Source organism: Ursus arctos, unplaced genomic scaffold (assembly GCF_023065955.2).
Source record: "Ursus arctos isolate Adak ecotype North America unplaced genomic scaffold, UrsArc2.0 scaffold_29, whole genome shotgun sequence".
NCBI classification, from domain to species: Eukaryota; Metazoa; Chordata; class Mammalia; order Carnivora; family Ursidae; genus Ursus; species Ursus arctos.
Window position 1 is genome coordinate 17,199,631 of NW_026622974.1, and position 18,820 is coordinate 17,218,450.

At 38.2% G+C, this 18,820-nt stretch overlaps 1 protein-coding gene across 3 annotated transcripts in view; it reads left to right on the top strand.

The window, feature by feature from the left end:
* Nucleotides 1-18,820, top strand: part of PRIM2 (DNA primase subunit 2) — a 341,343-nt gene that overhangs the window by 311,742 nt on the left and 10,781 nt on the right. The window lies entirely within an intron of this gene.

Sequence of the window (18,820 nt, forward strand, 5' to 3'; positions counted from 1 at the left end):
TTCAATTTGGTTAGATGGGGCTTAGCAAAAGTGACTTCATTATGGTCCTATTGTCTTGTTAATAATAATTCACTCCTTTGATCAGACTCTCAGCCTGAAAGATGTGATCAAAATTGAAGTTACTATCACTGCTCTCAGCTACCGCTCTGGAGTTCTCAGGGGTTTTTTGCGGAATCTCTGTGTTGGTCACCAGTCATGTTGTCTTTTTGCTGAATCTCTTTATGGAACTTCCTGGTCGTGATATTGGGTTCACAGTCTTTATGTTGGTCATTCTCCTCATTCCTTTTCTGACGTTCTACTCTAAAGGGGATCATTTGCTCGCTCGTTAACGGCTGTGAACATGCATTTAAAGCTTTTGAGAGAACAGTGTACATCATGGAGAATACTAGGATTATTAAAAGCAACATACTTCCCAGTGTTTGGGGTTCATATCAGAGTCATGGTCCCCAAGACCAAAAACAGTCAGAATCAAATAAGGCAAAGAAAATCCACATTGAAGGAGTTACTTTGTTAAGCCTTCTGGCTTATTTAGCGATCTAATGTAGTAGACTCTCAACTTTCCCAGAAGTGTCAGTCCAAGTAGAGCACGTGGCCTTGGCGGTGGCACAGATACCTCCTTGCTGTGCTAAAAGATAATCAAGAGCTATCCTATTATCAGGAACAACTTTGGCCCAAGACGCTAGGTATTTTTGTTAGGCAGCTATGGCTTTTGCAGCAGATTCTGCAATATCTTTAAGAGTTAAAAAGAGGTTCCTGATTATAGCCTTATTTGATCTTACTCAAAGCCAGAGAGTTCAGGAAAAGGATGATCAGAGGGAAGGAGGAATGAATGCAAAGAAACATCCCTGAGCTGATGTCTAAGGTGGAAGCAGTCTACTTCAATATTGGCTAATTCTTTTCCTAGTCAGTTTGATTTTGAGGTCTAGCATTTTCTCAGGACCAGATGTCATGTGGGACCTTTTTCAGTTGTGAAATATGCAGCCAAGACTCAATACCTTGTAAAAGAACCTTGGTGTAGGGTACTTTCCTGGAATCTCACATTTGCAAAAGCATCAGAGTAAAACAGTAACTGTTTGTGAATGACAAAAGACTTAAAAAGCCTGTGGTTAAAGATCTGATGAGAGTTTATTTTAATGTAATTGGGAAATTTGGTTATTTCTGTGATACACAGCATTTTAAGAAAATGGCTGGAATTACGATTGATAACATTATTCCAGGACGTATCAGATTTCTAGGAATTTCATACAATTTCTAGAATACCTATGAATAACTTGCATCCATAAAAATATTACCTGATATTTTTAACATTACTTCTTATTTGATAATGCTTTCCACATAATTGAACATATCTAACCAAATTAGTTTAACATTTTACCAGGTGAGAAACAAATAAACCCTTTGATATTTTTCAGGAGCCTTCTGGTAAATCTCAAAGTTTCTTGGAGGTAAAAAAGACTCTATTTAGAATTTGATTTTGGGAAGTCATCAAACCTTCCAAACGTTTGAACATTTGACTAAGTATGATCACAGATCATTATGAAATAATACTTAGTTAACCTATTTAACCAAAGTAACAATGGAAGATGATAAAGGCATATACAGAATGTTACATAGTTGTGAACAAAACTTAGCTATTTATTTATTTATTTATTTATTTATTTATTTATTTTAGAGAGTGAGTGTGTGCGAGCAGGGGGAGGGCCAGAGGGAAAGCGAGAGAGAGAATCCTTCAAGCAGACTCCCCACTGAGCAGGGAGCCTGACGTGGGGCTCAGTCCCAGGACCCTGAGATCATGACCTGAGCCAAAACCAGGAGCCAGCAGCTCAACTGACTGAGCCTCCCAAGCGCCCCTAAAACTTAGCTCCTTTAATATTGAGAATATTGGGTTTTCTTAAGTAATCAAAGACCTAATAAAGACAACATGAAGCACAGTAAATTGTTGTGTTAAGACACAGAATCTTTGCTGTCCATTTAGATTACCTAAAAGGTAAAGAAACTCTCACAGTCTTTTACCAAAGCAGACCCAAAGTCAGGAAAACTTTGTCCTTTTAATCCAAAGAAAATCATATTCTAATTGTGCACCAATATACTTTTAATATTAAAATTCACTTTAAGAATTAAATCCATTCTAATTATAGCCAGTTTGACCACACATAAAATTTTCTTCCTCCAAATTATTTTACACAAACTTTACTTTTTTTTATCTTAATTCAGATTTTCTCATATATTTAGAGTTGTTTTGGAACAACCATTTTACCTTCCCTGCCTTTTTTTCATACACAGTTGTTCCCTTTCACCCTTATTATTTTTAAGTTGTTTTAATTACAAATATTGGTAGAATTCTTAACCCTTAGAATCCTTAATTGTTAGTGAAAACTAAGAAATAAGCAATTGTAGACTGTCTTTTTACACTAGGATTCTGTGGATTGGAAAACTTATAAATAAGTCTTACAATTTTTAGAAGTATGTTCTTTCTCATAGAGAATGTTTTAATATGGCATAAAACATGTTTACTGATAGATCTAAATACCTTAAGTTTCTCTTACTAAGAATCAAAAGTAGATAAACTTGTGTTCAGTAATTAATGTTTCATTTTATCTTATTTAGAAACGATAATGGTATTCAATAACTGTCATTTAACTTAACTTAGCAAAGCTCTAAATTTTCAAGTAACCAAAAAGATTTAGGGAAACTATTTAAGTAGACATACCATTAAACATAATCATTGCTGAAAAGTTTATCTGTAAGCTCTTATCCCAATTACCTCTCTCTAAGCCATTTGTTTTTTTAATATATTTAGATTACTCTTGATAATTTCACAAGACATTAATCAAAGTTAGACTCCCTGCTAAGTTATTTTTTTGGCTGACAAATTTTTGTAACATATCATAGGAATTTATTTGACTAATAAACCAGGAAGAAGAAAAGTCATATGCCTTAGTTGATGCTGATAACTCTAAAGACATACCTATTTTAATTAGAGTAACAAACTTAAGCTAGCTTTTATTTATTGAAGATGATCCCGGATGAACTTAAAAAATATTTGGGTCGTTTTCAGTATTTCTGAGTAGACATTTTTAATTTGGTAAGTACTTATTTTTTTTTTAAGCCATTTGAACAGAGCTCTTTTACAAATTAATTTTGGCAGTACTGTCCAGAGGTAGAAAAATATGACATAACTACAACATTTATATATAACACACATGAACACATAGATGCAAATGCTTTATTGCTATTGTTCTAATATTTTAGCCATGAGTCAGATATGATAATGCAAAACTCACTAGTTTACAAACGAGCAGTTGCATCCAAATTGTGTTTGTGGCAGATGGTGTAAGTTAAGGTTATATACTCAGATGCCTAAAGCTTTTTTACTAATATTTGTGGAGAAGACTTTTAAGATTTTCATAGGCCTAATTTTCAGATAGCCTCCCCCACCCCTTTTTTTATCTTCTGATAAGAATTCCTCCCTGAAGTTTGAATTTTGAAGAGATGGCTTACAGAAGAGTTACTGGAGAGGACCCAGTAGAACATTTGCATTTCAAGGACGCAGGGAAAGAATGAATGTCCCTCCAAGAAGAGCTTTTGTTTCCTGAATTCAGAATTTTACAATACCTACCAGCCTTCTGAGATACATAGGGAAGGTTGTGGTATTGATAAAAAGGATAGGTGGGCTTTGAATTCCTTCTAGAACTGCATTTTCTGTTCTTGTTAAGACCCATTTTATAAGACAAGAACCGTTCTTAATTCTTTCATGCATTGGCTAGCAGCCTAACTGATTTCAAAGGCCTTACCCACCGGGCAACTACATTATCTTCAGTTTGATTGTTTACATCAGGGAGATGGTCTTCCATGAAGATGGAAATCAAAAGATTTTTGTATTCTAGATTTAGAGCTTTGTCTTTGGAATGTTTGTCTTTCCCTCTGGGTATGTTTAGCTTAGGTGACGAGACCTAAAAAGAAAGTTCCTGTCAGGCTCTGAATATTAGCTTTTATAAAAGTTTGTCTAATTTCTGTCAGTAGAACTACTTTTAAAAAAATCGTTTCAAAATCTTGTTGGGTTGTAGCTGGGACAAACAGTAAATGTTTCTGGCATTACTGAGCAACTCCGTGATTGCATGACATGTCCCCAAAGAGGGTACAAAGGATACGACCCTCCCAAGATCCAGAGCCATCCCCAAAGATAGTCAAAAGAAAGAAAGACTTTGACAGTTCCTCTCAAAGCCTGGAAATGGTAGGGCCCAAATGGCAGATGGAGTGCAACCATCATTTCTCTCTCACCATATTTTTGGGGGCCCTAACCTGACCTGCTAACAAGTCCTCAGGACACAAAATGAGACATACAAGAAGGCAATAGTTGTCTGTGAGAAAGGATTAATAACCACTGGGTCCAGATTTGGAAAGGAAGGGACAATGTGAAATTTTACCTTCTTCTCTCAACTGGGCACTACAGACAGAAATCCAGGAGAGCTGACTTTGGTTAAGATTTTTTTTACCCTTTTCTGGCTTTTGCCAGTTTTCCCAGGATCCCATCTGTAGGTTCCAGACTGAATGGGGTTTAGAGGGTAGGTCCAGTATCTACCAGAATTTGGCATGGTTTTACACTAATTTTAATTTTAGTTTGTCCTTGGCTATGTAAGGGGATAACTGATAGCAGTTTACCAGAGAATCTCTTGGAGTCCTGTCAACTCTGAGAAGGGCCTATATGGGGGTCCTCCTTTGAGAGTAAATATGGGAGCATCTGTAAAGCCACTAACTTGGTAGACTTTTCATTATGGTCATGTTAACAGCCTTTTCAGAATGGAAAGACAGTTCAGATAGAGGATTAGTAGATTCTGAATACTCAGGTAAAGCAGGATCAAGGGGAGTAGTAGAAGTCACTTCAGTCTTAGTCTTCTAAGTGCTTCCTTTGGTCTTTAATTTTTTATTAGCCTTTTGCATTGAATTGTTCAGCGAAGCTATTTTGGAATCTGGAAGCCTTTTGAAGGCTTCTGCATACCAATTAAAATAGGTATCCCATTCTATTTTTTGATTTGGGAACCCTTACTTTCAAGTGCACTTCTTAAAGGAGCAATATGGTCTGTTCAAATGTTCCCCATAAAGGCATTTTAATTCTAGGTTGTCTTAGATTTTTCCATTTTTATAGATACGTACAGCTTCTGGAACCAGAATTTTTAGATAGAAAAGAAGCAGTTGTGCCACATGGTAGTGTACTCAATTTTTTGAAACATGAGGATCCTCTTAGTTAAGCCTTAGGTTTCTTGGAGCCAAGTTAATACCTGAGAGGGGTATGCTGCTGGGTTAGAGATTTTTGTTGTTTTACAGTGTACCTTGTTGCATATAAATTTTTTTAAGGTTGGCAGGTGACCTGGTGTCAATCTAACCCATTCCATGACCAGTTTATCGTAGTATGGAAGTCTTAGAGTTAGGTGGTGAGGACTAACAGCTTTTAGGTGCTTGATCTGTACTCACCAATTTTGTGGCTTTGGCTTCTGTGACTTCCATTAACAACAGATTTGTTAATCATTTTACCTCTTGTGCACATTAACAGAAACCAATAGTAACCAAAGAAATGGAACTGTGGACATCAGCAGTAACCAAAGAGATAGTACCATGGACTGGCCAAGAGAAGGCCTTAGATGTGCACCACTAGCAGTTTCCAAAGTGGATCTACAGACTGAATAATCATACCCCAGCAGATGGGGACTTTGGACTGAAGCAAGGGCTAGGGACTCAGGTTTTAGATGTAACCATCTGCCTGCTCAAGCTGACTTGCTAAACCCTTGACTGGGACTGTGGACTGACCAACGGCTAAGGATTGGCTCTCTGTTAGCGCCTCCTGTCAGTCTAGATTGACCCATTAATCCTGGACTAGAAAGCCAATTAGATCAGGAGCTCAAAGCAAAGAGAGTGGAGCTCAGAACCAAGAGGAACTTAACCGTGTCCTTCAGAAACAGTGAGAAAGACAGGGAACTCAAAGAGTTCATGAGTAACAACATTTGTGTTTCTTATTCCTGAAGCCATCAGAAGTCTCTGGGTCCCACTGCTCCCATCAACCTATTGAACAAATATCAACTGAGTACGTTTTAAAGAACTTCCTGGCTTTAATCAGTGATGGATGAATTGGGCAGCATCCAATCTAGCAGATAGAAAGGAACTCCAAGGAACTGTACAAGGAGCTATTATAGGTTTTTGGTTTGTGATTACCATGAGGTTCATGTATAATAACCAATGTGTTGGGCAATCTGTTTTGATAGTTGCTTAAGTTCAAACACATTTTTAAAACACTACATTCCCCTCCCCCACCATGTTGTACGTTTTTGAAGTCTTATCTTACAACTTTTTGTGTTTTCCTTTAGTAACTCTTATAGTTCATTTTTCTATTTTTGTTTTTTAACTTTCATACTAGCTTTATAAAGTGGTAATCAACTACCTTTTCTGTGTTTGCTTTTATCAGTGAGATTTTTTTCTTTCAAAAGTTTCTTCTAGTTATGGACTTTTCTTTTCTGCTTAAAGAAGTCCCTTTAACATTTCTTGTAAGGTTGGTTTCATGGTGATGAACTCCTTTAACTTTTGTCTGGAAAATTCTCTATTTTAATTTTGAAACATAACCTTGCCAAATAGCATATTCTTTATTATAGGTTTTTTCCTTTTAGCACTTTGAATATATCATGCCACCCTCTTCTGGCCAGCGAAGTTTCTGCTGAAAAACCAGTAGGTAGTTTATGGGGGTTTTCTGATATATAACTAGTTGCTTTCCTCTTGCTGCTTTCAGTATTCTATCTTTAATTTTTGTCATTTTAGTAATTACGTGTCTTGATGTGGACCTCTGGGTTCATCTTGCTTGGGGCTGGACCTGAATGTTTGTTTCCTTCTCCAGGTTAGGGAAGTTTTCAGCTGTTATTTCTTCAAATAAATATTCTGCTCCTTTCTCTCCCTTCCATTTTGGGTTCCTATATGAAAGTTAGTACACTTGATGTCCCAGTGGTCCCTGAAATTATCCTCATTTTTTAAAAAATGTTTTATCCTTTTGCTGCTCAGCTTGGGTGACTTCTACTACCCTTTTTAAGGCTGCTGATCTGTTCTGCATCCTGAAATCTTCTGTTGATTCCCTCTACTGTACTTCAGTTATTCTGTTCTTCAGCGCTGATTTTTTTACTTTCTTTGTTGAAGTTGTCACTGTGTTCATCCATTATTGGGTTCAGTGAGCATCTTTACGACCATTACTTTGCAGTCTTCTATCAGGTAGATTGCTTATCTGCCCTTTTCTGTTGTTCTTTTTTAAGATTTTATCTTGTTCTTTTGTTTGGAACCTATTCTTCTGTCTCCTCACTTTGCCTGATTCTCTTTGTTTCTATGTATTAGGTAGATGAGCTGCATCTCCTGTTCTTGAACGAGTAGTCTTATGGAGAAGGTGCCCTTTGGGGCCCATAAGCACAATCACCCCAGTCACCAGAAGCATGCATAGCAGGGGTATGCCGGGCGTGGGCTGCAGGCACCCTCCTGTTGTAGCTGAGTCATGACTGCTGCAGGCATACTGATGGTTGGCGCTGCCACCTGGGGCAGGAACTGCTTCTAGGCTGACACTACCCGCTGGCTGTGATGGGTGGGAGCCGCTTTGTTGGTGCATCTGTTGAGGTGGGCGGGTTGGGTGGGCAGGTTTGCAGGATAACACCGGGGCTGGGTGAGCAGGGCTAGCAGCGTTGATCAGAGTACCAGAAATGGTGCCCATCAGCACTTCCAGTTCCAAATAAAGTTCGTATAGATTTCTTCACTTCTGACACATGTCCAAAATTAGTTAGTAAATCTCCTTCACGTATGCCGAAGTGCTTTTCAGAGTGCTGCCTCTGTGCTGGGTTGTGGAGTTAGTCAGTTTGTGTGCACACTTCTATTTACCGACAACCCTCTGACTCTCCCAGAGTTAAGTCCCACTGATTTTCAAAGCCTGAAGTTATGGGGACTTGTCTCTCCAGTGCCGGGCCCCAGTGCTGGAGTGACCAGTGTAGGGCTTTGAACCCCTCACTCCTCAGGGACATTTGTGATCTCTCTCCCACTTGTGGGTTGCTGCGCCTAGGGTGTAGGTCCCGACCAGACGCGCCTCTGCCTCCCTTAACCATCTCTGTGGCTTTTTCTTGTATCTTTGGTCGTGGAAGAACTGTTCTGCTGTCATCGGTTGTTTTCAGAAAGAGTTGTTCTATATATAGTTGCGGCTTTGGTGTATTTGTGGGATGACGTGAGCTCAGTATCTTCCTGCTCCGCCGTCTTGATCCAAGAATCTCTGTGATGACTGTTGAGGCTGGTCCTAACTGAGATCTGCTGAAGGCAGTGGTGTATTGGTAAACCAGCTCTTGGGGCGGGCGGGCGAGCTTTGATTTATGTCATTTGCTGATTTCTGTTCATGTAAGTACTCCTGCTGTGGCCAGTTTTCAGCTACCAAAGTGCTTTTAAAACCCAGACTTGCAAAGTGATAATGCACAGTCAATTCCTCAAAGCCAGTTTGAGTCAGCCCCAGTACATCACTTGTAAGTGTAAAATATATACCAGGTTTCAGAAATTTAAAGTGAATAAAGAGCACGATAAAATATCTCAGTAATATTTTTATATTGGTTACATGTTGAAATGACAATAAACAATATTGATTTAAATAAGTTGTCAAAATAAATTTCATTTGTTTCTTTTTACCTTTTTAATTGTAGCTAGAAAGTTTAAAATTACAGATGTCATTCATTATATTTCTGTTGGAGAACACTGCTCCAAATAGTTACATAGAACCATTGAGCACTTGGGAATATTAAGTATTAGAGTGATTAGGTTCTATTTCCATATCAAAGTTTAATATTTGCTTCTAGCATACAATTGTGTTTAACCTATTACAACCAATATTTACTTTTACATATTGATCCGTAAATTAGTATAGATAAGGCTACTTATTTTTCAAGATTTTTAATTGAAATGTTACATTATTTACAAATATATTTCTGTATATTTTTGAAACTTTTTTCTCATTTTAATTTTTGGGTTTTTTTTTTAAGAGAGGAAGGAAATGTGTTTTAGTAGTTTTCCTCAGCATAACCATTAATAATTATTTTAAAAGCAAATCTCATTGGTGCTTTCAAGGAACTTAATAGTGATATTAAAATAATGAAGTGTGTAAAATGTGGTTTTTTGGTTTTTTGTTTTATTTTTTACTTTTTGAGAGGTTGGTTAACATTTCTTTTTCCTAGTACAAGAGTTCTCAAGAAAGTGACCATATTAAATCTAAAACTGGCAAATGCCTTTTAATGAAGAAATCTTTCAAAATGGACAGTTTAAGAGATAGAAGTAACACTATGTCAAGAAGATTTTATGGCAAAGATAAACCTCAATGACTGCTTACTCAGTGTTCACATAAATCTGAACTACCTAAAACACCTATGATTTTCTTAGGTAAAGAGTACTTGTCAGTAGGTAGTATTCAGTCTGTCCATTGCTTTATGAACAGTAACTGCTTTTAAGAGCAGCTTTTCTGTCTGCTTCATCTCTAGGAACGTCTCTTCTGATTTACGAGAACAGTACTTAGATTGTTGCACTTGGCTTTGCTTTTCTTATAGTTTTAGTTGAGAATGCATACATTGTTCTTGGTAAATCTTACAACTGCATTAAAGAAAAGTTTGGAAGTTGAGCATTAGAGTTGCTGTCAGGAGGATGTGGTTATATTTTTGGCTTTATAAAAATCACTGAATATCGAAATATATTTCTGTGTATATCCTTCCCTTTTTTATAGATTGAAAATAGATGGTCATTTGAAGATTAGTTTTGTTCAAGGCGTTTCAAAGAAAAATCACTTTGAAAGTCAAATGGCATTTGCCATTGTTAACCAAACCTCCTGAGGTTTACTTTCATTAAAATTGCACTAAAATATAAAACATAGTTTTTCTTAAAGAGAAACTTAGTACTCTGTTTATTATTTCTCTTTCTATAATTTTATTTGTTCATTACATGAACAATTATATCTATAGAGGTATTTTATAGAGTATTCTCCCAGAGCCTTCCACTTTTCTTAAGGGAAGCAAACTTAGAGTGTCCAAAATATTAAGTAACTAACCTTAACTCCATACAGCAAGTGTTACAGATTCTTAGTCTGCTTAGCTTTAAGCCATTTCTGACTGCTAGGTGTTGTTTCCCATCAGTTTACAATGTAGTTCATGTTGGTTTGTTTCTAAACTTATTTATATACACACACATATGTATATATGTATGTTATTTGTATGTAAGTTCCTGCATATATGTAAATTTATATGTATTTCTCTCTTAATCCTCTAGTCCTTGGAAAATGACTAGAAAATCTTTGACAGATTTTATTTTGTTTCAATAGCTGATATGATACGTTTATTTTTACAAGTAAGATATTTGAAAATAACTACTTCATTAGTATAAATATTGTCATCATTTCCATAAAGATCATAGGACATAGAGATTCTGAACTGACTTGCTATTATATTAGGCAAAAAAATAGAATTCTTAAAGCACAGTTTTAACTAGTAAGTAAATCATGGGATTGATGTTTAGCAATACTTTTTTCCAGTCCACTAAACAGACTTTTCTTATATGTTCCCACTTCTCCCTTCCTCCCTTTCCTCTTTCTTCTCTTTTCCTTCCTCCCCTTATTCTGAGCTCACTTAGTTGTTGAAGTTCCCTTAAAGCTTAAATCCTTTAATCCAAATGTTGGTTTTAAACTGCACTAAGGAATTCAGTATTTTGGGTGGCAATTTAAATAGCTTCTCAAGAATGCTTTTTTCGGTACCTATTATTAATGATTCCAACCTTTATTAAAATAGAGTAAAAGACAATGAGAAATTTTCAGTATTAGCATTTTTGTATTATGGGAAAAAAACATGATAGGGAATAATGTAATATGATTATCAAATTTGAGTGTCCTACACCTTCCAGAAAGCCTCACTTCTATTTAGTTGGCTGATTTGTGAGAATATTTCAGGATTTATGAATTGTAGCATAGTACATTTTCCAGCTGAGGAGGTTCACCTTTTAATCAGATTTTCTAAGGCTTCTCAAAGATCTAAAAAAAAAAAAAAGCTATCAGCATTCTTCTGATGTGTTTGCATATATACATGAAGAGATTTAGAGAGCTGATAAGTAAAATAACTAGAACGATGTCTGATACATAGTAGCTTGTTATCATTATCATTCACGTTTTTCCCATCCTCCTCCCTGCAGAAACTAACTGGACTATGTCACAGATTTGGTTCACTGTGGTGACTTGTGTGCGGCACGTTCACTGGGGAGTGCTCTCAGGGAGTGAAGAAGGCAAGATTGGGCGGAAGGAGAAGTTTGTCTTTAGCTGATCCCTCAGGGAGCTTGAAGCTGGGATGACCCTGTGGAGTTGTCCCTGATTGGAGCAAGGGCTCTTGGCCTTTGTAGGTATCACTGCATCAGCCAGTCACTGGGTCAGGCTGCTCTCCGGAAGGGAACAGCCCCTGAGCAAAATGGCTTTCCTCAGCTGAGGGGGACTTCTGCTGCAAGCTTTCGGTCGTCAGCACTCTATGGCCCTGGAGAAATGTGTGTCCTTGTTCAGAGGAGGGGGGATCGAGACAGCATACCTGAGTCCACTATACAGTCTCCAGGGAATGTGGAGGGAACTCTAGGTGTTCAAGCCAGAAATCAGGAAAATATTCAAGATTCCTTCCCAGTTTTGAGTGTTTGTTTTTATTTATTTGACAGAGAGAGAGAGCGCATGCACAAGCAGGGGGAGCAGCAGAGGGAAAGGGAGAAGCAGGCTCTCTGCTGAGTAGGAAGCCCGATGTGGGGCTCAATCTCAGGACCCTGGGATCATGACCCAAGCTGAAGGCAGACGCTCAACTGACTGAGCCGCCCAGGTGCCCCCTTGGTTTTGAGTGTTCTTAAATCTGTTCTTTCTTTCTTCTCCCTGTGTTCCATAACCTAGGATGTCATGTGACTTTAATTCCTAATTCTCAATCCCTCTTCCCCCCAAAGGTCCTTCCCACTATGACAAAGTAATCTTTCTAATATAGTTTAATTTCCTCCCATCCTCAAACACCTTGCTGTCGAAATTCTGGGCTTCCTTTGCATGTTATTCCCCGTGTCTGGGTTGTCCTTACCCCTTTCTTTATCTTGATCATTCTTACTCATTTATTACGATTTTGCTCGGTTGGGTCGTCCCCTAGAAGCTTTGAGCACTTTAACTCCCTTTCCCCTCTGTAACATCCTGTTTGTTTTCTTGTCTTTCCTCCCCTCTAGACTCATTGTGGCTCTTTTCCTTCCTGAAGGCAGAAATGCTATCTTTCATCTGAATAAAACCAGCCCCGACCACAGTGCCTAGAGTTCATTTTAGGAGCTTAATGAATGTGGGCTGAATGACTGACTCAGTTCATGGTTTGAAAGCTCATCTGAGTGGTGTTGGCACAGGCTGCCCCGTGTTTGCCTGCGTGTGTAAAACCATATATAGCAGTGGCAGATTATTCTACATGTGGATTCAAGTTAATGTGATTATTTTCATTCTCTTTTCCAAAGAGTCTTCAGATATGACTAGAGAAACCTCTCAAGCTCTCTTAATGCCTTGTGGAAGAGCTAAATTAGTAATTTCTTTTCTTGTGGTACTACACCATACACCCCCCCCCCCCCAACCGCACGCAAAGAAGGAAAAAGAAAGAAAAGGAAAGGAAGAGCAACTAATTGAAAAGGTTCTGGTAAAAGTGACTAAGACTGATTTAAATAAAAGTAAGTTATCTTTGGTGAGAAAAGACATTTTATTATTCAGTAAACATTTACTGAGCACTTGATGTGTCACTGAGTTTTCAATATGTTCAAATCTGGAAATAGAATGATTAAACTGTTTTAAAGCTTTTAGTCTAGTGGAGCCAAAAGGCATAATTCACTATAATAAAGTGTGATAAGTGCTTTAATAAAAATACATTTAAAGTGCTAGCTGTAGAATCAGAGGGCCAAGAACTGCTGAGGGAGATGTGTGGCCTCGGAATGCTTCCCGTAGGAAGTGATCATTGAATTGCATTTGAAAGTTGAGTAGGAGTTTCGCAGGTGGAGGGAGAAGCAAGGCTTATGAGGCGAAAGGAACAGCATTCATTCAACATTAACAAATAACAAGGTGATGACTGTGTTCCAGCTCCTATTCAAGGCACAAGACCTCTGGCTTCATGGAGCGGATATTCTAGCCAGGGAGACAGACAGTAAGCAAATTAGGTGTGGTGAGAGGAAACTAGACAAGACAAGGAACTTGAATAAGACTTGGGGGAAGTGTGTGTGGACAGGGTTGTTGGGGTGTGTTTTGAGGAACCCTAGTCCTGCGAGAAATATGGAAACCGGTTCTGGAGACAAATTAGTTTGAGAAACACCACCCTGATAAGCCCTGCTGTAAAGAAACTTAGACTATTCTGGATTGAGCCAAACCAAAAACTATTGCATTAGACGAGAAAACTGAGTCACTAGATTGTGTGAACCAGAAATTCCAAAGAATACACCGTGGGAGAACCTGGACTGGAATGTAAGGACCCCAGTGGCGGCCAGGCAGGGCAGGAGAGGGGCCCAGGGAGGGAGACGCGGGGCCTGGTGAACAAGGCCTTTTGGACCATGGTGAAGTTTGTGAGCCATTTTTGGCTGGGAGCCAGCCACACCAGGATTATGTTTGGTTTTAGAAAAGTCACTATGGTGACAGTTTGGAAGCTGTCTTTGGAAGAGTGAAGAAAGGATAAGTCAAGAAGCTTTGCAATAAAAAAGAGAATGATCAGGGCCTGAACAATGGGGAGGAGAAAGTGTGTTTTTAGAGACATTTGGAGGTAGAATCGATTCAGTCAGATAACTATGTTTATAGAAAATGAAGAGTGGGTCAGAAAAATTCTTGGCATGTAATGTTTTAAACGAATGAAAGTACATCTTCAAGAGAGGGAAACTTGCCCCGATCTGCCGATAACTGAAGGTCACAGTAAAGTCGTAGGTAGCGGCTGGCTAAGCTATGCTGAGTGTGTGAGAAACAGGAGCAAAGTAATATGTTCAGAAGTGTTCCAGACTCTGCGTCTCCGCCACATTTTCTCTTTCACCTTTGAAATAAAGGATGGTTAGAAGTGAAGTGGAAAAATACCAGCCCGTCGACTTTTGAAAGGTTGAGCTTTTTAGGAAGAAACAAGCTCATTATCACTTTTAAATAAGACAGACTCTGACCTTGAATTAGAGACAGATTAAGCGCGTATCTGACCGGTGAGCGGAGCACATCTACGCTCCACTCGCCGAAGCCAAGGACAGGCAGGTGGCTGCGTTCTGCTGCCAGAGAATCATCTGGCAAAAGGCACAGAGGAAGCTGCAGATGGCAGGGAATGGTAGAGAACATGAGGAAGAGAGAAGGAAGTGTGGCTCAAAGTTCTAAGATGTTACCTGTATTTCTGATAAGTGTGTGCAAATACAGATCTCCCATCGGTATTCTGTATATCACATATTTGCCAACCAGCTATGATCTGTTGCCAGTCAAATAAGATATTCAACTAAGTTGCTCCTTCTTCCTCCCCTGCAGGGCTATCTTGGTTAGCCGCTTTATTAGAATTCAAAACCAAAGCAGTTATTTGCCTTGAAGATAAAGTAGTAGATGAAGTGTAATTAATGCTTTTACTTAACTTAGCAAATACAGATATGACGTTTCTTTGTAAAGAGGACAAAGTGTATTGTTTTAAAAAAAATCTAATATTTTTCACGGTGGACTTTAGTCAGCTGATAAAAAAATAATTAAAAATATAGACAGAGCAAGTTAAAGAATATTAGTTACCAGAATATAGTAAATTGATACCACTACTCCTCTTAATTTTTTCTTAGCCTTTTGATTACTGATGACTACAACAGAACGATAAATGGATGGTTACACTTGGTATTTTATACTTCAGTCTGGAAATATTGGCATTAAAAATCAAAAAAAGTCAAATTGCTGTTTGAGCAATACTCTTAAAACTTCATAGAAATTCTTTCTTTAAATAATTTTGTATTTTCAAATAAGCCTTGATATGATTGATCAGATTGTTTGGTTATATTTTTCTAAAGCAGAATTAGAAAAACTTCTAACTTAGGCATCAGAATTGACACTACTTTGGCTTATATGAGAGGAAATTGCAGTGTGCTCCGCTCTTCCAGATTGGACTAGGAAACACCTTCTGTGAACTGTGGGTTACACTTTGATGTTTACAGGCCACGTAGAGAGTAAGCTGTGGACTCCATTTCATATAACCTCATCCCTCTGACTTTCTACAGTTTTCTTTACCTGGTCCTTTCATTTTCCTGTTTGTTTCTTTTGGTCTTCTCCTTACATTTCTTCCTCTTGATGAGTTTCCCTCGCCTGTTTTATTTCTGATCCTCTATCTATCTGGCCAATCCCTGCCTGCTGAACTCCAGCCTTGTGAAACCTTCCCTTTAGGAAGAGCAAAGGCCAGTTGAGGAGGATGGAGGCTTGACCCTTCAGACGCTATCTGGCAAAACGAACGCCGTCAGAGTACTGTTGCTTAACTATGTCTTCATTCTGACTTCTCTGCAGAATTTTATTTTCTTTAAAAAATTGTAATGTTGGGACATCTGGGTGGCTCAGTCCATTGAGCATCCAACTCTTGATTTTGGCTCACATCGTGATCTCAGGGTTGTGGGATCCAGCCCCGCGCTGGGCTCTATGCTCAGCATGGAGTCTGCTTGTTCCTCTCCTTCTGCTCCTCCCCCAGCTCGCATGCGCTCTCTCTCCCTCTCTCTCAAGTAAATAGATAAAATCTTTTAAAAATTTTAATGTCATTAAATATGATTCCAACACAAAAAAATGTATATAAACAAGCACATTATGAACTAAGTCCCATGTGCCTCCCCCTCCTAAAAGCATATTTTTAACAAACAAGAGCAAGGTTAGGTAGGTAAGTTCAAAATTTGACACATTATAAAATATGACAGCCAATATTTCTTCACTCTTGAAAACATCAAAGAAACCTTTTGTGATTTCAAAGAAAAGCACACCACTTTTGATTAAACCCTAAACCTTTTGGAGGTCCCCAGTCATCTAGCTACAAGTCAAGCATATATGTCCACTGGCCTGGGATATGTGCTCTTCTGTTAAAACTTAGCACTTTCTAAAAAAAAGATTACTTGAATTATGACTGCACACAAAATTTAAATTCTAAATGAACCCAACCATTGCTAAGAACCTGAATTTCAAAGAATAGGGGATAGGGATGGCTCACTAACAGAGTCATCTTGCTTAACCGTCCCTGTCCAGCCTTAGTGACTCAGCAGGGAGCATTTGCAGCATCTGTCCGTTGACACGCAAGTGGTCCACCTTCGGAAAAGCGGAGAGTCATTTCGAGGATATGTGAAATATACTGTGAGAACTTCGCTCCTGACCCCCAGTTCTTTTCCACAGTCTGCCTCAGGCATCTGTCTTTCTTGGATTTTGGTGTTCCTTTACCAAGTTTCTGTTATTCCTCTATGTTACAGATTTTGGTGTACTGCTGATACCTCAGTTCTCTTTTCTCTTGATTTTTAGCTTTGTATTTCCCTGCCTAGGAGTCATCCAACCCGTCGACAAATGATACCAGCACCATCCTCAGCATACCTGTAGACTGTCTTAGTATAGCATTTGCTAGTGAGGTTGGTATCAGAAAAGAAAACTAGGTGCAGAAAAAGTCACAAGTTGCACATCATGTGTAAATGGTAGAACGTCGGAATCACTTGCCGAATATTGTGAAGTCTGCAGAGGGGGTGCCATCTAAGGTGATGTACACTGAGACTTCAGGTGTCCTGCTCACAGACGATTGCATAAGCAGCATCTGTGTGTTACTCATACTGTTCAGTGAGCAGTAAGTGCTATTTCTGGCATTCTGCATTTATTTTACGTGATAGTTTGTTACTTATTGCATTTTACTGAGTTTTTAAGCTACTTAGTTTTATTTAGGAAATCAGTTGGAGAGGGGAGGGGTTGAGTGACAGGTAATGAATTACTCTAAAACAGCAGGGAATAGGTTCCGGTTAAGCATTTTTGTGTAGCACAGCTGTTTTTCAAAAACAGTTACAGCCAATATGTGGGGAATGTGACCACTTCCAACCACTACTCTTACCACCCTGGCCTACGCCAGCATCCACTGTTTACTGGATTCTTGTAAAGAGCTCCCTGTTTGGATCCCTACTCCCTCTAGTTTGTTCCCAGCATAGCGGGCAGAATAATCCTGTTAACCATGTTAGGTCATGTCACTTCTGTGCTAAGAACATTGCAGTAGCTCTCCATTTTACTCAGACAAAAAGCCAGACTTCATTCATTGGTCCACAAGATCCTTCTCTTTCTTCTTCTTCCTCTTCCTATATGTCTCTATGCTCTAGGTCATAATGTGAAATTCAAGTACATATGTTATTAGTTATTGGATTTTTTGAGTTATGGTCCACATATTCCTATGTCCTATTTCCTCTTAAGGAAAACAAAATCATAAGTTGCATAGGATTTTTAAATTCTCACAGTAAATGGCACTCACTAGATAGACTCCGAAATCAGATATTCCTTCATGGTATCGATGTTTGCCAAGAATCAATTGCAAATTCATCTCAGCACAATTTGAATATCTATGTGTAGAATTACTTTAAAAACTTTGTGGCTTTCTTCTTTTTAAAAAATTTGTAGCCATTCATTTTAAATGGATTTATTTTTCATTTCTGCTCTAATAATTCGAGAAAAATGAACAGGTCAAGTAGGCAGGATCCTGGGTGCTGTGATTGGTTGGCGTTTACCTAGGTCTTTCATATAGGACTTAATAAAAGGTGACCTGAAATTCAGAAATGTAATCTATAAGACAAACAGAGAAAAACAGATTTTTTAAGCACAGTCTTGTCAGGATTGAATGATGCCCACTCCATAACTGTAATAATTTTGTGTATCTGTCAAAAGATGTAAGCTATATTCAGTAATGGGGATAGCAGGAATTTGAGGCTTCATGTACATTTCTTGTTGTCACAGGAACGTCAGCCCTTTGAAAAGGAACAGAAATGACCATTTCTCCAGGATTCTATTTCCCTTCATTTTAGACTATCTCTTAATTCCAGCATTTTACTGTGTTTGATAAACAGGCCAAATATACATTTTTTTATTTGGTGGGGTGAGGGGGGGTGATGAAACTTCACGAATTTCAACTGGCATTGCACTTGGCTGATAAGAATGGGAGTTTGTCCCTCTCCGAAGAGATTACATGAAGTAGAATTGGAAAGCAAATTGTATTTACAAAAGGTAGGATGATGTTCTTAATAGGTGTTCAGAATAGACTATTCACTCTCATATTCTGCTGCGCTTTACTAGAAATAACTTCATTTAAAAAAAAAAACAAATCTGATTGAAGGTAAAAGCATTCCCTCTCCAAAGATACTTGTCCAAAGGGCTTACATTAAATTTTCCTGATGGGTACACAGCGGTATTTTAGGCTGTATCTGTATATACTGGTAATGTGGAAAATAAAAATCTAAATAGTATATTTGATTGCTTCATGCACCAGTCATTTAGATTACTACATTTATATCTATAATTTTGGAAGAGATGTTGCAATGTGATGTTCTGACAATAACTGTCAAAGTCATAATACTGGAATCTATTTTCATCTTGTTGTCAAGGTAAAGTTAGTGATCTTTCTGACCTACCAACTGTGAATTTCAATATTTCTTGTCATCTGTGGTTTAATGCTGACCTAAACAGCGACTGTATAATGTCAGAATTATCACAGCGTCCAGGCTGCAGAAGTACGACATGCGCCATGATTAATGCATTTCCTGTCTGGAATAAAGATTATGAAAAGGCCAACCA